The 23,048-nt window shown below is 33.0% G+C and overlaps 1 non-coding gene across 1 annotated transcript; it reads right to left on the bottom strand.

Annotated features, from left to right (window-relative positions):
- Positions 1-517: 517 nt before the first annotated feature.
- Positions 518-619, bottom strand: LOC119260000 (U6 spliceosomal RNA). The gene has a single exon (XR_005128645.1). It is a non-coding gene; the product is annotated as a U6 spliceosomal RNA (small nuclear RNA).
- Between the last annotated feature and the right edge of the window lie 22,429 nt (positions 620-23,048).

Genomic DNA, 23,048 nt, shown 5'->3' on the forward strand with positions numbered 1-23,048 from the left:
TTAGTTGCATTAACAATGTTTTAAAAATCCCAGTGATATCATCTTTGAAGAATTTTTAATCTTATTTTTAAATCTTCCTAAATCTCAGTTCCATTTCCATCACAGAAACTTTTACCTACTTGTCCCCAAATCTTCTTTCTTTTGATTTTCATACTTCTATAAATGACTATCTATCTCACAAGTATAAAACTATTACCCAAAATCAAGAAATGAGTCTAGAGTTTCTGTGTCATCTCTTGGAATATATGATTTAAAGCCTGTGACATATTAAAGATGGATACAATGTCTATACTTTATCTGTTTTCTTTGCTAAAATAGCTATATTAGCCTTAATGATTCTGTCTTCCAGTCTTAGATGTTTAATGCTTTGCTAGGTATATGATAGCTGGTCCATGTTTTTGTTAAATATGACAATAAGTACTAAGTACTATATATTATCATCACTGAACAGCAAATTTCCTTCTTTTGTGATTGAAAATATTTTTTTCTTTTACCTTTTTTTTCTCTTATTTCCTCTAATACGATGACTTCACAAATGTACATGTCATCCATGCTCAGAGCCATGCCAATCTTCTCTGTATCATTTCAATTTTAGTATATGTGCTGCCAAAGGGAGCATACAATATATTTTAATTGAAGGCTTATTAAAAATGTGAATGGAATCCACAGGTTGAACATGTCAATTAAGTCTTCTGGGTCATAATTTATTTCCCGTGACTTATCAAGCCCTCCTCTCCCATTCTTTACATATTAGATTGATTTTTACAATCGAATATTGTGCTGAAAACCATTCTTTCCCAATTTCCTTCTATAAGGATATACTTAATTTCCCTTAACGTTTTATTTTCTGCTTTTATGATCTCTATGAATTTTATCTTCTATCTTATTATATGTTTTGGAAGGGATTATGTCATATACTAGTTTATGAGCATGTCTTAAGTATTCTCTTGAGCATAAGTCAGAACTTCTTATTGCCTGAGATACGGACTGACTTCTTTGTTACACTGGTCCATTGACAATGCTTTGTGAGCACAGTTAGTGTTGAAACTTTTTCCTAAATGTATCTTAGTATGTTGTAGGAAAAAATATAAATGCAACTTTGCTTTCAATTTCTTTGCCACCTATTTAAAGATTTGTTGTACGGGTGTATCTTTATTCCCACATACAGTCTGGCAAAAACTGCCTTTTTTGAAATAAGAAACCTCTTCTGTAGGCCAGATGCATAAACTACTTGACAGATGTTGGATCCCTGCTTTAGCTTCCCAATCATTCTCCTAGACGGATTTACTGCTTTTTTGTGCAAGTGCTGGGTTTCAGCAAAGATGCCAATAATTTCATATGCAGTGACCTTGGCATGAAGTAACTTTCCAAAATTGTGAAACAGCAGCTATGTGAAACATTATTTATCTTCTTTATACAAAATATGTTTACCCTTTTTTTCTTTTTTTTCCTTATAAATATAATTCAGCAGTTTGGTTACCTATAAGTTTCACATAAAGGAAAATATGTAAGTGCTCATCTTAATGAAGGATATTTAACTCATCAGGATTCTAACTGCAAGCATTTGCTTTGGAGAAATGTTTAAGCATTCACTGTATAATGGGCAGAATAATCATAAAAGGCCCATTATAGTGTGTTCCTTGCATCCTTTTATATTGCCTTAGGGAACAGACAGCAGGTCATAAAAAATGTTTTATTTAAGGCTCTAACAACTTTTGTATCAGGAAAATCACAAGCATTAATGCATGCCTTTACAAAATACTCACATAATCGTCACTGAAATTCTCCCTCTTTGGAAAAATGGTTGTGTGATATATTTATAAATATACAGAAATGAGAAGAGTTAGGAAATAACCTAATAAATTCTTTCTCAAAATATATATGTTTGGGATAACAACATCAGTGTTAAATGATGATTTAGTTAAACGTACAATAGGAGGAAATAAGATTCATCATAAATTGTATGTGATATGTAATCTGAAATGCAAATACAATGTGAACTTAGATTAAAAGCTCAAATTATAATTGGCAATGGTTGGAAAATCTTTAATTTTAAAGATTGTTGAGCTTTTCTATAGGTCTGTTTGACTTTCTCAAGCAATTCCTTCTCAGTTCTCAGTGATTTTTATTAAGCAACAATAAATATTGAGGTAATATAATTTTGAAAAAATACCCTCTTTGTATATATTTTTTAAGAATTCTGGATCAAAATTAACATAACAGGAACTACTGCATATATAATACTGACTTTAATATATTGCAAAGAATAAGTGTAGCTTTTTATTCATTTGAATGTAACCAAAATGAGTGCATTTAAAGTTCTGTTTTCAAAATTCTGAAATTCATTCTTTTACATATATGATTATAATGTTAATGAAAAGTTCCAATTTTTTATATATATTTATTTTTTATTTTATATATTTCTTACATCATTTTTCATTTTTGCACAACATATGCACTTTCATCTTGGTTATATTCCCCATACAATTGCACCCCCCCTTATTTTGACCCCAATCTCTCCTCTCTCCACTGACCTCCCCTTCCCTGTAGTGTGTCTCTGGTTTATAGTTGCTTGTTGATTTTGATTTTTTCTTTTTTTTAATTTCTTTATTATAGTTATTCTTTTTTTTTAATTGCAAGTTTTATTGAAATAGCTGTAGAGTAATTCAGAGCAATCTTGTGAATCCTTCACATGGTTTGCCCCAGTGGCATCATTTCACAAAGCTGTGAAACAATATAACAACCAGTATATTGGCATTGATAACAATACACCAATATTATTCAGATTCCCCCAGGTTTTTGGTTTTTTTTTTTTTTTAGATTTCATTTATTATTTATGCATATAAGAAACGGGGTATAATCCAGATGTGCGGGAGGGTAAGAGAATTCACCAGAGACAGAGTGGGGAGTAGAACAGGCAGACTGAAATACACTGCTGAGGGGAGCATATTATAGTTATTCTTTTTTCTGGTCCCTTATTTAAGTTTTCTAAATACCTGCTATGAGTGAGACCATCCGGTATTTTTCTTTTTCTTTCTGGCTTATTTTGCTGAGCATGATCCCTTCCAGCTCCATCCATGTTGAAAACTAGCAACAACAAATGTTGATGGGGATGTGGAGGAAAAGGAACTCTCCTGCACTGCTGGTGGGAGTGCAAACTGGTCCAAGCACTATGGAAAGCTGTGTGGAGATTCCTCAACCTACTAAAGATAGAGGTTCCATATGACCCAGCAATTCTACTCCTAGGTATTTAACCAAATGACACAGAAATATTAATTCAAAAGAGCACCTGCATCCCTATGTTTATAGCAGTATTTACAATAGCTAAGCTTTGGAAACAGCCCAAATTCCCAAAAATAGATGAATGGATCAAGAAGATATGGTATATGTATGTATACAATGGAATATTACTCAGCAATCAAAATAGAATAAACGCATGCAAAGTTCCAATTTTTAATTAAAATTTAGCTTTTGTGCTTTTTTTCTTTCATCTTAATTCATTATTATAAAAAAGTAAAAACAGAAATGTTTAATTATCTATCTTTTCAATGAGTGCCCATGATCCCCCACAGAAAGCATTTCATTAGTATGAGTTTATATCTATGAGTTTATATCTGTGTTATGTAAGCAAACACACATGCATCAGACATACATATGCATTGCCATACATATATGGATTAATTTAAAAAGGAACAATAAAAAAATTGCCATGTCAATGCAAGACCCCTGGTAGATTTCCTAATAACTAAAATAGAGGTTAATGCTAATATATATGAAAAATAACCAAGTTATGATGAAATTATTTTTAAATAATTCTTATCTGATTATGAAGTAAGTTCTATAATTGTTAAACAGACAATTCCTTTACCAATGATAAAATTTCCTCTCTAAGTGTACTGTGGTATATTTTATATTTCTATCACTTTTGTTGGTACTTGAAATTTTTTCCAAACATCATCATTTGATGTTGAGATTCTACAAATTGCATTTAAAATATTGAGATTTTTATGCCTCACATGCTCATTTCTAATGTGATGCTTGGGAATGTACATATCTTTTTCCAATAAATACTGGCTGAAACGCAATGTAATATACACTCCATAGAAAAACTGGATAGTAAAAACCAAGCGATATCCCCCTAAAGAAAATACTAATTGTGAATATGTTATATGAAATATGCATGTGTTAGAACTTTAGTCTGCTTATTTTAACTCAATTTTTTGACTTAAGCAACTTTACTTTTCATATTATTCTGCCAAAGGAAGTGTTTTGTTTTTTTTTTTCCCATAAAACTTCATGGAGGATTTAGGCATACTCCCAATATCCTTTATGGATATAAGACTATTTCCTTGATATGATTATGTCCAAGAATAAGATTCTTGTTTAATTATACTAGTCAACCCTAGTTTCAGCAATAATGCACTATTGTTTTACTTAACTGGTTGTTAAATTTGGGGTTTTGTTTATCGCATATACTCTCCAAATTTTTGTGTACACAGCTATGTAAGTTTTGGAATTTTTAAAAGCATCAATCATTTCTATGTATGTTGAATTACAGTTCCTAAAAGACATTTAGTCAGTTACATCTTGAATTCTATGCTTTAATGATTGTAGCAGGACATTTTCACCTCTTGCTTATTTGGTCATTTTTTTGTTTTATTTGATTTATTAGGCATTGGGTGAAAAAGCATGTGTATGAATATGTATTCTTTTTACTTCTATTTCTACTCATTGCTTTTTCTTTCAATGAGAATTATTATACTATTAATCACTTTTTTCTTTATATTTATTAGCAATTCATTTTTTAATGAAAATTATTTTTAATTTTTTTTACATCATTGTTAATTTTTAAATACTATTTGCTTCCCTCCACCTCCTCAGGTGTAGTACCCATAGAATTTCCTTCCCCAATGCACCCGTGCACCATCACCCCAGTCCCCTGTGCTCCTCCCTCCCTCCCTCCCTCTGATCCCTCTCCCTCCTCCTCCCCTGCAGGACTTCTCCGATTTATAATTGTCTGTTTTGCTTTGTTGTGTTTTGTACTATTATTTTTTTTACACTGATGTCTTACTTGGTTCCTCTATATTCCTGCTATAAGTGAAACCATCCGATGACACAAAAACATTGATTCAAAAGAAAACCTTCACCCCTATGTTTACTGCAGCACTATTGACAATAGGTAAAACCTAGAAACAACCCAAATGCCCAAAAATAGATGACTGGATCAAGAAGATGTGATATATATACACAATGGAATATTGTTCAGCAATCAAAAGAGATAAACTCATGTCATTCACAGCAATGTCAATGGAGCTAGAAGGAATTATGCTCAATGAAATGAGCCAGAAGAAAAAAGAATTTTATAAATTATTAATAAGGTATTATTTAAATACTAGTTTGTTTTCTAAATTTTGGAGGGCATAACTAATTCTTTCTGGAGGTATTTCAAAATCCAATTTTTCCAAACATCAATGAATAGTCCAAAATACCAATAATTCTTTTAAACTTCCTGTGTGAAGCACACATTTTTATGAATAAAGCAGGTACCCGTTCTCATGCAACAATGAAATTTTTAGTTAGATTAGGAGTTACATGATTTAGTCTAAAAAAGTCAAATATCTAGGAAGGTCATGAATATTAGGCCAAAAGTATTCACCCTTAGAAGAGTAGCATTTGCTCTCCTGCTCATGTTCTAGTGCCTTTGTGGTATAGCATAATGCATAGCACATAATAAATGCCTGGCACATTATTACATTAATGACTATTGTACTAGCATGATTTTGTGACTCTCTCATGTAATATTCAGTTATTAAGGGAAAAATAGTGTGACTGCTCATAGTTAAAAATTGACATACACTCGGGCCTCCCTGGTGGCGCAGCGGTTGCCACTGGGTTGCGAAGCTGCCTGCAGCCTCTGCAGCGCCTGTTCAATCCCCGGCTGCTCCCAGGCACCGGGGGAGGGTCCCACATGGCACGCAGACCTCTCCTGCTGCCCGCTGCTCCCCTCAGCAGTGTACCTCAGTCCTGCTGCCTGCTCTGCTCCCTGCTCTGCTCCCCTTCTCTCACCCTCCTGCACTTCTGACTGTACCCAGTGCTTGTATAAATAAACAAACAAATAAATAAATAAATAAATAAATAAATAAATAAATCTTTATTAAAAAAATAAATAATCTTACCTGATACCTTAAGGAACTAGAAAAAAAAATTGACATACAATCATGATATGAGGATGACTCAGAAATTACACTGCACTATTGAAATGACAAAAAAATATCATTCAGGATAATATATCTTGAACTAACAGATGGGAAATTAGCAAAGAAGTAGACAATATGTAATGACAGACTATTAAAAAGGGAATATTTAATATAGATTAAAAATATGATCCCTTCACAAGATCTATTTTTCCTTTTATATAAGACACATCTCACTTCTGTATAAATATGCTAAAGGCATCCTTAGATTTTACTTAGTAAAGTCCTCTGGGCCTCATCATATAACATAAAAGCATTAAATACAGTTTTTCAGTATTTTCTTTCAACATAGTATTTCCATTGATTATGGAATATCACATTTTCCAATTTTTTTCCTCCCTCTTCATTTATTTTTTGGTGATACTTTGACAGCTAACCTTCCTTTTGCCCTGTTACATCTTATTGTCAGTTCTTTGACTTTTTATTAGCCAGATACCTCTCTAAAGAGACTTTATTCATACTTTATTTTCAATTACCATTTAGAATAAAGTTCAGAATTGTCATGGAGTACCATATTCACTTTTCTATCTGCTTGATATGTCGAACAGAATTTCTAAAACACCATTAAAATCTCAATGTATCAAAAACTGATCTCATCTTCAATGTTCCTTATGTTTCCTACCATGATATCTCTAGTATTAATTACTTGCTCAAATTGGGACACTTTTGAACACAAAAGGATTGATATAAGTGATTACACAAAAATAACAAGAATAAACACAAACTGGCCAGGACAAACCAGGGATTGTTCCCCTCTTTAATTAAAAATCATGCCCATCAACACTTATCCCTACTCCCAAACCATTCTCCACATCGTACCAAATATTAATTTTTAAAATGCAAACTCATCAATAGCTTCTTTTGCTTGCTTTCAGGATAAATATTATAATTGTTTATAGGTTTTTTTTTTAATTTTTTTTTTAAATATTAAATTTTATTTTTATATTCCCCCATACAATTGCAAACGCCCCATTCTGACCCCAATCCTTCCCCTCCCGCCTCCCACCCCCCAAAAAGTGTCTCTGGTTCATAGTTTTTTGTTGATTTTGATTGTTTATAGGTTTTAAAAGGTCTTACATAATCTGACTCTTGCCTGAATCTTCAATATACCCCATGTTTCTCTCCACCCTGCGCACTATGCTCCAATCATTGATATTTTTCACTTTTCCAAATGATTATGCACTTTTGCATTTCAGGTTTCTGCATGAATTGTGGCCTCTGAATGACAGAATATCCCTTTCCTGCTTTGCATAGACAATCTCTATTCCTCATGCAGAGATAAGCTGAAATGTAACTTTCTCAAGAAAGTTTTCTTGTAACTTGACTCAGGACCAATTTTTAAGAAACTCCCATAGTAGATTTGCACATCAAAGACATCTTTACAGACACATCACCCAAAGCAGTGATAGTGAAGACAAAGATAAACAGCTGGGACTACATCAAATTAAAGAGCTTCTGCACAGCAAAAGAGACAATAACAAAAACAAAGAGAAACCCCACCAACTGGGAGAACATGTTTGCACCCAACACTAATGATAAAGGACTGATCACAAAAATCTGCAAAGAGCTGATGAGACTCAGCAATAACAAAGAAAATAATCCAGTCAAAAAATGGGCAGAAGAGGTAAAAAGAAACTTCTTTGAAGAGGAAATGCAAATGGCCAACAGACATATGAAAAAATGTTCAACATCACTTGTAATCAGGGAAATGCAAATCAAAACTACCATGAGATACCATCTCACACCAGTGAGAATGGCACATATTAAAAAAACTAGCAACAACAAATGTTGGCGAGGGTGTGGAGAAAAAGGAACTCTTCTGCACTGTTGGTGGGAGTGCAAACTGGTCCAAACACTATGGAGAGCTGTGTGGAGATTTCTGGACCTACTAAACATAGAGCTTCCATATGATCCAGCAATTCCACTCCTAGGTATTTACCCAAAGGACACAGAAACATCAATTCCAAAGAGCACCTGCACCCCTATGTTTATAGCAGCACTGTTTACAATAGCTAAGCTTTGGAAACAACCCAAATGCCCAAAAGTAGATGACTGGATCAAGAAGATGTGGTACATATATACCATGGAATATTACTCAGCATTCAAAAAAGATAAACACATGCAATTTGCAGCAACATGGATGGCGCTGGAAGGGATCATGCTCAGTGAAATAAGCCAAAAAGAAAAAGAAAAATACCGGATGGTCTCACTCATAGCAGGAATCTAGAAAACTTAAATAAGGGACCAGGAAAATGAATATAAGAAAGTGAAAATCAAAATCAACAAAAAACTATGAACCAGAGACACTTTTTGGGGGGTGGGGGGCGGGAGAGGAAGGATTGGGGTCAGAATGGGGCGTTTGCAATTGTATGGGGGAATATAAAAATAAAATTTAAGATTAAAAAAAAATAAAAAATAAAAAGGACACATATTCTTTACTACTCCTCCCAAGAAGAGGTGGAAAAAAAAAAAAAAGAAAAAGAAACTCCCATAGTAGCCTTTCTATATACTACCTATTTATGTAATTATATAATTCAAGTTTCCTAATGTAACATCAACACCACACAAGAGGGAACTCTGAATATATTAACTTTTTTTGCTCTTGTGATTTTAAAAATAATTCATTGCAGAACAAATAAGTTTATTGCAAAAAGCAAGCTGATGAAAGGTTGAAAAGAGCTATCATCCTCTTCATACACTTTTTCACTTAAGGTCATTTTGTGATTTAGAGTAATGTGAAGGAACATCCTGATAAGGACAGGAAAAGATAGTCCAATAGTGCAGGAGAAAAAGTGGGTCACATTTGTGTTTATGGAATCTAAATTTCCAAGTTCTCTAAGTGGGCATTTTTTAAAATGAACTCTTAATTGACAAATCTGATATGTTATCTTTTTTTTGTCTTTTACAGTGCTGGAAATTATCTCTTTTCTAAAGCTTTTTTTTTTTTCCCCAAATGTTGCTCTTTCTAATTTTTTTCTCCTCTTTCTTTGATAGTTCCATCTTTGTGGCTTTTATTTTTCCCTCCTGTCCCCTACGTTGACATATTTATGAAAATTCTTTCACTCATTTAAAATATTTTGTACCTACTCTTTCCTATTATTTTCTATTAAGTGACTGATTGGTATTAATTGAGTCATTCATTCATAGTAGTATTTCTTCAATGTTTTGTAATACCAGACACTAATCTATTCTCTGAATCCAATAGTGAACAAGGAAAATAAAATTTCTGCTCTTCTGACATGTACCATACATGCAATAATGAATAACTCATTAAAGTTTCTTAATGGACAGGACTTATAGTTCAGTTAGTGAGGAGGCGTGGAGGTGAGACACTTAGATGAAATGAATAAATAATCAAACAAATGGTTTTTTGTAAGACATGCTGTTAAGAAAATATTATGGGCCTCCCTGCTGGCGCAAGGGGTTAAGTCTCAGAACAATGACACTATCAGCAGCCACTGCAGCATGAGTGTGATCCCCAGGCATGGAGCTGACCCACATGGCACAGCAGACCTCTCCTGTCCAGCCCGGTGCTCCCCTCAGCAGGATATTTCATTAGATCTGCCTCTTCTGTTCCCCACTCTGTGGTGAACCCTCTCACCAACCCCCCACACCTCTGTCCTGTAGCCCAGTTCTTCAACATAAAAATAAATTAAAAAAATAGAGAAAATGATACATATTACCTACTATTTTAGATAGTGTGGGTAAAGGAAAGTCTCTCTACATGCAATTTAGACTGAGATTAAACTGGTGAAAATGGTGATGAAAAATCAGGACAAATTAACCCATCAAGTAGATGGAAATAACAGGAACAGAGGCACTCAGGGAGGAATGGAGCTTGGTTTGCTGAAGCATCAAAAATACAAATGATATTGGAAAACAGTGAAGAGGGATATATATCAGGGGGAAAACCAATATCTAACTTTGTTACTGGTCTTTATTCCTTCATATATTGCAGTCGATATTTTGACTGGGAAGTTGCACGCTGCATCTTTTTTTCTGTATTCCTAATAAAGAAAAGGTTTGAGATTTATTCTATGCCCAACCATTATAATACAGGAAGTGAAATGTCATCTTAGGCAACCTTGTTTGTTGACTGAAAAGATTATTTCTATCAATGTCCCTCATGTTAATATTTTCCCAAAATGCATGTTATGGATGATGCCTTGAAATTCAATACTATGTAGAGATAATAGGTTCACTTTCCAACAGAACTTGTGATTTCAACGTATTTAGTTCTATAGTTTTTTGTTTTTTTTTTTTTTTTAAATTTTTCTTCCAGAAACCACCATACTTTCTTCTGGATTTCGGTATAGGTTACCATTTCTTCATTTTCCATAAGTTTAATGATTATTAAAAGAATGTTTGGTTAGACTTATTATTTCATTTCATTCTATGAAATATAAAAATTATATATTTTAAAAATACTTGTTAACAAAGCAGTTGATTCAAAATGTCTGGACCTCCTCAGTCCTTTACAGAACTACTATTTGAATTTCTGATGATACAACTATAGTACTACCTGTCCAAATGCAAATAGAAAATGCAGGTTTGGAACTGAAGAATAGTTTGGGTTAGAATTGGAGATTTGAGAACCATCTCCATGGAGATGACTGACACAAAGAAATTGATTCTATTGTTAAGAGACAGAGAGTGTTAACCAGCTGCACAGCTTTAATATGTCTGTTATATTTCATTTCAATCCACTCCTTCCCATTCTCACTGAACTATCTTGCTATTGGACTTCATAATTGTTGTTGCCTTGTCTCTTCTTTCCATCTTTACTGTGAGATTTATACCTAGAAGTACTTGCAAGCATGCTTCTTTGATCTATAATAAATATAATAGATCATCACCGCCAGTTATTTTAGTGAATATTTCTCACCTTAGAAACAATAATTTTCTACACTATGTTCCCATCCTATATTTTGTTCTCATCTTTTATTATCAATACACACATGACACTACAAACAATTGCATTATTTATCTTTAAATAAACATCATACCTATCCATATCACTTACCTTAGGGCTTTTCTTATTCTTTATGAAGTATTTTGCATTTCTTTTATATTGATTTGTTGACCAGTCATGGTGTATTTTACTTCTTTAATTTTTTAAAGATTTACTTATTAATTAATTAATTAATTAATTAATACAAGCACCGGGTACAGTCAGAAGCGCAGGAGGGTGAGAGAATTCACCAGAACCAGAGTGGGGAACAGAACAGGCAGACTGAAGAAACACACTGCTGAAGGGTGCAGCGGGCACAGCAGGAGAGGTCTGTGTGCCATGTGGGACCCTCACCGGTGGCTGGGGATCGAACCGTTGCTGCAGAGGCTGCAGGCAGCTTCACAGCCCAGGGCTCAACCGCTGTGCCACAGCAGATGCCTTACTTCTTTAAATTTTAATCAGAAACTATATTCTAATATAATTTATCCCTATCGGTAGATTCGTACTGTTATTCTATTATATTTTTTAATTCTCCAATATAAAAAATAGCGTTTATTCTTTCCTTTCATCTTCAGTACCCAGCATATTTGCAAGAACCATTTTAGTAAATAAATGCTAATTATGAGTTAAATATGTGAATCAGGTCGTAATGACATATGCTTTCATGAAGAATAGAGGGCTGTATTATCCAATAGGAATATTTTTATTTCCACGTATATTTCTTATCTAATACTGTGCTTCAATCTGTCTGCTATAATGTTTATTTTTATAGTGCATAAGAGTAAGCAAACTTAATTCAACTATAAGTTCATACCTGTAACTCAATGTTTTATGAATCCATTTCTCTGTAACATTGTATATCTTATCTTTATTAGCTTCTTGTCATATTTATAGTCAATAAAAATTCTATAGTCACTGTGAAATAAGATGTATACCTTCATCAATGATTTGGAAGTATTCTAGTTTCCAAAATACATTTTACAGAAATGTAACAGTTTAAAATTTGAATTCTTTTAATACTGCAGATAATATATCATTGTTTTAATTTTTTTTAATAACTGAAAGAGAAAGGGAAATGATATTTAAGCAATGCATTCATGGAGCAAGGTCCTATTTGGTAAGTTATTATGTACTCAATCTGTAAAATTTTATGCAAGTTAGACTAGAATAATTATTTAATGACTACTCATCACATAATTACTTGTTATAATCACTGTTTAAGATACTTGATCTATTTATTAGGCTACTGAAAATAAGTCATTTACAAAATGTAATTGCCTTATATTTGAAGAAATGAGAAATTAATTATGGCAAGTTATAGTTTTGCATCAATAAATGGGATGATTCTGAAAAGTTAAAACATCTGCAGATATTTTTAAATTATTGAGTTACAAAGGAGTACATAGTTAATTGACATCTTTTTTTTTTTCAAAAAAGCAATTACAATATGGACATTCCTAAGAAAGTAGTGAGGTGATGACCTCAATATTTTAAATGCATGGGGATGATTTTCTCTCCTATAAAAGCACGCATTAGAACAATCTGTATACCTGTGATTTGGTTGAAAATGTAACTGAAGTTACAGATGTAAACATTCTTTTGTGTATCATCTATTGTCCATCAAATATTACAATGTACTTTAGAAGGGTTTTCTGAAGGAAAACAATTGTTCTGAAGGAACAATTATATTTGAAGTCATTTTGTAGCCTTCATATTAAATGCTAATGACAAAGCCTTCAAAGTTGTTTCAGTCTGTAATGTTGTTATTTTATTAGGTTCTGAACTAGTAAAACACACACACAAAAAAAAAAAACAAGTTAAATGTTGTAAAAGAATGTTACTTCAAAAATAAAAATATATATATATTAAACAATATTAAATATTTATTAGGGCAAAAAAAAAGTTGTGTGTAATGCCCTTAATTTATCTTATTTTAAAAACAGTGAGATTTATTGCTGGTACAATTTTAGTTTTCTAATAGCCTAATGGACTAGAGAACTAGAAATATCAATGTTTCATTTTATAGAGGAAAAGTGTTTTTTAACAAATTGAAAACAGACATCCAATATTGTGCATCCTTCCTTCTCTTTGTATTTCTTCTAGATATTGAGAAAAATAGAATATATTTTGTATAATAGAGGATATTATCATTCATAAAATATACATTTTGATAAAATTTTCTAGTGTTTACTTTGTTTCAAGCCATCTTCTAAGTGCTTTACCATATGTAATCTTTAAAAATTCTAATTAGTTTTATCTAGTTATTGCCTATAATTTGTAGATTTAAAAATGAGATATCAGGGGCCTCCCTGGTGGTATAGGGGTTAAAGTCTCAATGCTATCAAGCTATTGCTAGCCATTATGTCATGAGTTCGATCCCTGGCCAGGGAGCTAACCCACATTGTGTAGCAGACCTCTCCTGTCTCACCTGCTGCTCCCTTCAGCAGGGTTTTTCAATACATCCGCCTGTTTTGCTCCCCACTCTGTCTGATGAATCCTTTCACCCCGTGCACCCTCTAGCCTACACTGGTTCTTTTATGAATAAATAAAAAATAAATTAAAAATAAAATAAAAACAAGAAATCACATGAAAATTTGAGTTAATAAATTTCAGAATTAGGGTTTAAAGCTGAAAGTCTGCCGTCAAACAGATTTAATCACATCATCACTCTATCTATGGTGGATAAATAGGAACAATTTTCTCTTGAACAAAAAGAAGAATTATCTGATAGTTCATTCTAGAACTATCTATGAAGAGAGAGAAAGGAAAGGAAAGAAAGGAAGGAAAGGAAGGAAAAAAAATAAAATGGTACAAGCTTTCCAAGGAAATATCTTAGGTAAAAATGATCAAGATAATTTCAAGAAACAGCAAACAAAATGTGTTGTCTGTGACTGAAACAAAAAGCAGGTGCTATGAAATCAAGGAGTCCTTGGTCAGTGTTTTGTGTTTATCCCAAGAGTAATTCTCCTTTAAAGAAATAATATATGTTTCTCCTTAAAATAATTCTTTATTCTGTGTATTAGGTACAATGCTCCTGTCACATGCGGTTATAATCATAATCCTTGCATAAGCTTCCATCAAGATTAGTTGAATTGATTATATAAAAAAAAACTGTGGAACAAATGGAATACTCAACAAATGTGAACACTAACATTTTCTAATTTGGATAAGAATCTGAGTATGTGATGTTCAATTTTTTAGAAAAATTAAACTTTACATATTTTCTGTCCTCTTCACCTTAACAGTAAACAGGCTAATTACTTATATTATAATTTACCTCACATTTATTCAAGTGATTACATATTTTCTTTTCTACTCTCTATTGTTTGTATTTCTCCTCTTTATTTCCTTTTATTTTATGTAACCTTTCCCCTAGACTCAAGAGCCTAACGTGAGATAGATTTTTTCTTTTCTCCATTTCACATCTCAAAAACTTTCCCCTATATTTTTCTTAAAAGGTAGCAAACAAACAAGAATAAAAAGCTTTTTTTTTTTTTTTTTTGTAGTTCATGATGTACGGCATCATCAATTTCACATTACATCCATGTTGAGATACCCTGGCTGCTAGCTTCATCTTTTAGATTTCTTCTCCATTTCTGCTTTTGCCATTGTTCTTCATATTGTCAATATCTATTTGGTAATTCTTATTCAAACAACATTTAGAATAAAGCTCTGTCAACTGTGACTCCAAACAAGCAAATTCATGTTAAAGAGCTAGGCATTGTGAAGGATTCTAGATATATTATGAACTTGTCATTTCAAGGGCCAGAAAACAACAATGGCAATGGGTTGGAACTAAGTAACTGGTCAGTAGCTAACTTCCTTTTATTTTAAATGTTTTGTCTTTTATTTATTTACTTATTTGTCTTATATTTATTTATGCATACAAGAAATGGGGTGTAGGCCAGTGGTGTGGGAGGTGAAAGGATTCACCAGAGACAGAACGGGGAGCAGAACAGGCACATGTACTGAAATACACTGCTGAGGGGAGCAGTGGGCAAGGCAGGTGAGGTCTGCTGTGCCATGTGGGTTAGCTCCTTGGCCTGGGATCGAATTTCTGCTGTATTGGCTGCTGACTGCTTCATAGTGCTGAGACTTAACCCCTTCTACCCCTAGGCAGGCTCCAGTAACTAACATTCTTAAATTAGCAGGAGTAATATAATGAAGGGTATAGTGAGCCATGACAAGAAGTCTGAAGTTTACTGAACAAGTATGAAAACAATTTCATGATTCTGTTTAAATAAAGGAGATAATGTGATTCATACCTTTAAAGTATTTCTCTGTCAGATATTTGGAAACATTAGAATTGTATAATATGGTGATATCTGCATGACAATCAGAAATGTCTGATAGCACAAAGGAGCAGAGTAGAAATAGAGGCAAAGAAGATATATCCTTGGGCCTCCCTGGTGGTGCAAGGGGTTAAACACCACACTATGAAGCAATCCACAGCCTCTCCAGCACTAGTTAAATCCCTGGCCCACCACAGAGAAACCCATATGGTGCAGCAGACCTCTCCTGTCTCACCTGCTGCTCCCCTCAGCAGTGTATTTTGGTCAGTCTGCCTGTTTTGTTCCCCACTCTGTCTCTGGTGAATCCTCTCACCCCCCTGCACCTATGGCCTGTACCCCAGCTCTTGTATGCATAAATAAATGCTTAAAATACATACATATATAAACAAAAAAAAAGAGGATATATTCTCTTAGAGAACTGACAAAGGAATGTAGTTGTAACTAAATGAAATACTTTTGCTGGTACTGTTCTATGGTTGTTTTCCTTTCTGTCCTCTGGAATACTGGTCATGACCATGCCCTTATACACATCTCTTACACCAAAATCAGTAAAATAATGACTTTTTCCTACAGGTCATTTTATATCAACTGTAAAAAGGATACAAAATTTTTCTGAAATTATTCGGGGAGAAAGTATGTTATATCCATCAACTCCATTTTAATTTTCTATTCACACTAACACAAATCTGTAATTCAGATATATAAATTACCCTGTTTAAAATAAGTATATGCGATATGCCCATTGTCTTTTGCAGCAAATGGTGTTTCCTTTTATATTCTGGGCAGATGTTTGCTACACTTTCTTTTTCACTTCCATTATGCTGTTATGTGAAATATATGTCTCATTTTGCTGGTTGTTGGTAGATAAAAATAAAGGCTTGACTCAGCAATTCTATCCAGATTAAGCAGGAATCATTGATCTCCACAATATAGTTTTAATTGAATGTCTTCCTTATATTGATACCTGTACATAATTACAATTGTTCAACATTTTATGCTTACTAGTATTTAATAGGGGTCAGTAAATTATGGCCCCAACACCTGTTTCTGTAAATTAAATTTTGATGTAGGGGCCTCCCTGATGGTGCAGGGGTTGAAGTCCCAGTGCTTGGTGATCACCAGCCACTGTGGCCTGAGTTCGAGCCCAGGCCAGGGAGTTTACCCATATAGCTCAACAAACCTCTCCTGTCTTGCCCGCTGCTCCCCTCAGCAGCTTATTTCAGTGTATCCACCTGTTCTGTTCCCCATTCTCTCTCTGGAGAATCCTCTCAGCCCCCTGCACCTATGGCCTATACCCCAGCTCTTGTATGCATGAATAAATAAATCTTTAAAAATATAATCTTGATATGTAACTATTCCCATTTGCCTACATATTGTCCATGGCTGCTTTAGTACTACAAAGGCAGAGTTGAGCACTGACAGACTACTTATGACTGCAGGAGAAAGTGCATACATATTCTATTATCCACACCTTTTTTATGCTTTTGCATTTTTTAAATTTATTTTTGCCAGAGGGTAAATGCCAGAAAGGCAGGGGCATGAGAGGTTTAATCAGAGACAGAGTGGGAAGCAGAACAGACAGATCTACTGAAATACACCCACTGAGGGGAGCAGCGGAAGAGACAGTAGAGGTCTGCTGCACCATGTTGGTTTAGCTTCCTGGCCAGGTATCAAACTCAACTTGTAGTGGGGATACCACTGAGACTTAACCCATAGGCTAACAGGGAGTCACCATCCACATATTTTATGGCAATATATATTTTATAATTTCAACCTATATTATTATCATGCCTATGTGTGTCTACAATATTGATACATGCAAATCATTATAATAACATGCATCATTTTGCCACAATTATATGAATTGAGAATTATTATCTTTTGTAAATAAGCACTGAAAAAATAAGTAATATGTCCAAGATACACACTTAAAAATTATCACAGTGAAAAAAATTGATGCATAAAGACTACTCAAACAAACAAAAATATTGAATTCTCTACATAAAATCTATTCAAATAAATATCAAAATATTGGATTGGTTTGATTTTGTCATCTCTAAATAGCCCAAATAGTTTCTTTACAATATATTTTTAAAAACTGATTTAGTGTTAGAGCACAACATTCCATTTCCTGAGAAAAAAAATTGTCAGTTCAGAAACAATGACATTAATCAAACACACTTCTGATGTGAGTTAATTAAAGAAATGAAATTAATTTTAATTTGACTTTCATTTATTTAAAAAAAACTAATGCTGATTAAGATGATGGTTTTTAATCTCCAATCATACTTCTCCAACTCTCAAATTCATAATTTTAATTCATCAGTAATTATTTTATATTGAGGAAAGTTTTCTATTTGTATATTTGAGGATAAATGGATTCATGATTATGCCAATTATAACTTGAAAGGTTTGTTTTCCACACAGTTAGTGCTGATTTCAACTTTGATTACAAGAAACTGTAATGTGTAATAGTTATAAAAATTGTACATTTAATTCTACTTTTCCAAGTGAAACACCAAAACTAGATGATTCATTAAAAAATAACAAATATTTTTAAATGTTTCAGAATTTAAATCAATGTTTAATATCTTTCATTCTATTATTATTGAAATCCTTGATGAGAGTGGCAATTTTCTTTTTCCTTTCTCACAATTTGACACATAATAGACATTCTAATTTAGAACAATTAAATATCAAATGATTAAAGAAACAAAATTATTTACACTAACATAGAGAAAGAAATAATTGAGAAGAGGAAAATAATTAATTATAAATGGCAGTAGTCACTTTACATGCTTAAAGGTATTCAAAAATTGCAACCCTTTGACTATATAACCTGCAATCAATGCATGAATAATTTGTTTCCCCAAACATCAAAATATATGTAATTAATAGTATTCTAATATTTATAGAGTAGAAAATTCCTACTTCAAAGAAAGTGTATGTAGTGATTAAGTAGGCCTGAATATAAATTTATTTTTAATTGTATAACATAGAGGCACATTTTTTATCTTTACCGTGGCTGTTTTAGATTAGATGATAAGATTCAGGTGACATAGTTTATAGTCATTGGAAATCATTGTGGAATATGAGCTAGAGAGTTTTTCATTTCTATTTGAAAAATGTGCAGATTAGTGTTCAAAAGTCAGTAAATATGTTTGGAGGAACTGAAATGACAGAATTAATATTTAATAATTCCAGCTTTGTTACAGGTAATGTTTCTGTAATTGAGAAACTTAATTTAATATCTATAATTATATCACAGGATATTTTACTCCAGCAAAATGAAGTCTCACTGGGTTTTATATTTTATTATCTATTATTTTATTTTTCAAATACATATGTGTACATTTCACAGTGGTGATGAGTACTGACTGTAAACATGCAAAATTTGGCACTATCTTTTTGGTTTTCTCTTTTTCTTTTATTTACAACATCTATAGAAAATGAATGTATGCTTATAGTTTGAGAGACAATAGTAAGATATTAATCAGCAGGTAGCATATGTGAAAGTAATTATGGTTTTAGGGCATTTTTTTATATAAGAGAGTAGTCATTTCTTATAGCTGTTAGGAAATAACTGATGTCAATTTAGAATAATATGACAATTTATCCAATTAAAAATATAACTTATTTTGGGCCTCCCCTGTGGCACAGTGGGTAGAGCACTGCACTGTGAAGCTGTCTGTAGCCTCTGCAGCATGGGGTTGATCCCCGGCCTGTCAGGGAGAAACCCACACGGTGCAGCAGACCTCTCCTGTCTCACCCGCTGCACCCCTCAGCAGTGCATTTCATCAGTCTGCCTGTTCTGCTCCCCGCTCTGTCTCTGGTGAATCCTCTCACCCTCCTGCGCCTCTGACTTTACCCCAGTTCTTGCATAAATAAATAAATCTTTTAAAAATAAAAAGCTGAACATTAAAAAAAAAAACCTTATTGTTGTAGTTCAGTCTAATGTTCAAAATATGTCTATATTAATAACTTTTGTTTAAAACTTTGAACACTTACTAAGAAATCACCACTGGGCAGTGTTACACTAATATGAACCTTTAACATGTTTAATGAGGAAACATATTTGTTCTAATTGCATTTTCTTTAAAACCTTGAGAATATACTAGTATATATTTTTTATACCCAGTGTTGTTGACTTAATACCACTATTATATTATTATTGATAATGATGATAATGATAAGTCTTCTGAAGTTAAAATGCTGTGTAATCTTTAACATATAGCATTATATAAAATAAAAATACTGAAGAAGAAAATGTTGCCAAATATGTATGATGACGATATATTTAGGGAGCAATAAAATAAATAATATATTAAGAAATGAAAAGGTCACATTTCAAATGTCAAAATCCTGGAAAAGAGTAGGGTATAATGTCATAAATTAGGAACCAAGTACGTGAAAAAGCAACATAAAGAAATTATCTTAAGCACATATATTGGATCTTTAAGAAAAATTTTAAATTATAAACAGATTTATATGTAAAAAGAAAGTATTCATGTTATTATTGCCAGAAGTGGCATTACTACAGAATCTACAAATATTAAAGCAATAGAGGAATATTATTTTTTCTAATAAATCTGAAATTTTAATGAAAAATCAAATTTCTTAGAAATAATTATTCACTATACTTGAAATACTATTTGCATAACACAGTAGTTTTTAAAATACATGAACCTATAATCAAGAGCTTTATGATGTAGTAACTCTAAATCTGGTGGTTTTATTTAGCATCCAAGATGATCCTAAAAAAATATCAAAGCTGGAGAACTTACACTACCAGATTTCATCTTACTGAGAATGCACAATAATGAAAAGAATAAGACATCCACCTAAGGATGGATATATAATGGAAATAATGGCAAATATGGTCATGTAAGTTATAATATCTTACAGAAAATAGTTACAAAATATGTTCTTTTAAATAACTGGTACTTCATCAGTCAGGCAATTATATGGTAAAAATGAACTTTGGACCTTAAATTATAGCTTATATAAAATTTAATTTTAGGTGCAATATTAGATTTTTAAATTAGAGTAATACAAAAGAGATTTTAGCCTCTAGTAATGGATGCAATCCAGTTTTTATACAAGCACCGACAGGGCTGGGCATGAAGACAACCCCTGAGATTCTTGTTTTGCATTATGGTATCCAGTGCTTTCTAGTCTAGAACAAATGGAATACCAAAGTGTGTTCTTAGAAAGAGAAAGAGAGAAAGGGGGAGGGAGGAGAGAAGGAAATAAAACAAGCCAAAGAATACAGAATCCTTTTTTAAACCAATTCATATTCAGGAATGCTCTACTATATTACAAAGGAAGGGACTATCTGCCAAATATCATTATTTCATTTCTATGAAGACTAGAGCCATAGAGTAAATATTTGTGCTCCCAAAATTCATATATTGAAACCTAATACTATATGTAAAGGTATATGCAAGTGGTGACTTTGGGTGCTGAGGTCATGAGGTCATGAGGGTAGAGGTAGAGGTCATGAGGTCATGAGGGTAGAGACCTGACAAATAGGATTAGTGACCCTACAAATGAATCCCCACACAGCTCCCTTGCCCTTTCCACCATGTGAGGACATAGAGACAATATGAACTATCTACGATATGGCTATCTACAATATGAACAAGAAAACTGGCTCTCAGTAGACACTGTATCTCCTAGCATTTTGATCTTGGATTTGGCAGCCTCCAGAACAGCGAAACAAATTCATGCTGTTTAAGCTTCCCAGTCTATGATACTATGTCATAGCTACCCAGACAAGCAAGGACAATTAACTACCAGTTGAATGGTGATTGAACCTGGTCACCTGGTTCTTATATTTCTCCCTAGTTACTGCCTCAGTTACTTGGCAATAAGTTGGATCACAGTCCAACTGCTTTAATCCCTTGTCCTCCAGCATAATATCAATGTAAATGGTAAAGCAATAAAGCTTATCTAAAATAATATTTTTTTAAACTTGGCATAAGGGAATTTCTTAAACAGGATATGAAGAAGCACCAAAGTCATAAATAGACATAAAAAACATTAAAAAGGCATAAAATAATCATTTTTATATTGAATTTTGTTAACATTAAGAACTTTGATTTTTTGAAAAGAATAAGACCTTAAGAATAAGAATGAGACCTTACGTGTGTGACAAGGCAACACACTGGAAGGAGTTATCTGCAATATTTATCTTCTAGTCTGCCTATCTATCTATCTATCTATCTATCTATCTATCTAATCATCTATAATCCTAAAAAGATTAATAAAAGTACAACAATTAAATAATGGCCTGAAGATGTCAATAGGGACTTCCTACATCAATTATTGTACTTAGTCATAAAGTATTGAAAAGTTCCTCTGAGATAGCAAGAAAGCATCAGTACTCATTATCACCACAAAGTAATTCTGTGCAAATGGTGTGAGAAAGGCAGCAAGCAAGGAAGTAGAAAAACAAAGAAAGGGAAAGATAATGGTCTGACAGATTGGAGGAAGGAAGGAGAGAGAGGAAGGGAGGCAGGGAAGCAAAGAAGGGAGAAAAGAATGGCAGAGAGAGAGAGAGAGAGAGAGAGAAGGGGAGGTGAACAAAATTGTAATTGCATATTTTTAAAGTAAATATGGTTAAGAAATGGAATCCCACAGTCCTAGAGTGAGAAAGCTGTCTAAAGGAATGTTAATGCCATCTTCGTCATTAGTTTAGGATGAGGAACATGTTTTTTTTTTTTTTTTTAATCGTTGAAGCAATTAGACTTTAAGTTCAAACTTAGGAATGACTTTAAATCATACTGTGTGACTTGTGTGACCATTCCAAAGCCACTTGCAGATGCCATGTTTAGGCCTCCATAATCCCACACACTCCGCTGGCTCCAGAAGAATTCAGTGGCCCTCATGATCCATAAGTTTGACATAAATGCTTGCATTTTGATATCCCAAAAATTGTTTTTGTACATTGGGTCCTCTAATAAAGTTACTTAGAGGAAAAAAAAAAAAAAAAAAACTTGCGTGGCCAGGTTGGCTGGAAAAAATAGAGCAGAAATAGCAAAACAACAGTAATGGCATGTCCACTTTCCACCAAACATTCCAAATCTAAAAGAAATGTAACTGATTTCCCTAAACCAAAATCATAATTTAGCTATGATAAAACAAAGGAAATATATCTCCTGACTATAAATACTTAGAGTCACATAGAATATTGGATAGAATTTAAATGCAAACTCATTCTCTAAAAGTAGAGTGGTCATTCTCCAAATTTGATAGATGAGGAGAAATATCACTTTACCACAATAATTATGGGACCTATTTACAGGAGATGCAACCTATTTATAGGACATTTGCTGATGGGGAAATGAGTTAGCTAAAATGGGGAATAGAAGCTGTTATACAGTTAAGTTCATAGTATTTTTAGATCTGCTGTACAAGCATCAGAATTACTATGCTTGATGGCAAATCAGAGACACTAAAATGATGCATATTCAGTTTCATTGGGTTATGATTTAATACAGTATATGTGAGAAATACAAGTTAAAAAACTAGTGATCTGCACTCTTGTGA

The sequence above is a fragment of the Talpa occidentalis genome, unplaced genomic scaffold (genome assembly GCF_014898055.3).
Source record: "Talpa occidentalis isolate TD23 unplaced genomic scaffold, MPIMG_talOcc4v2.1 talOcc4.5, whole genome shotgun sequence".
In the NCBI taxonomy this organism is placed as follows: Eukaryota; Metazoa; Chordata; class Mammalia; order Eulipotyphla; family Talpidae; genus Talpa; species Talpa occidentalis.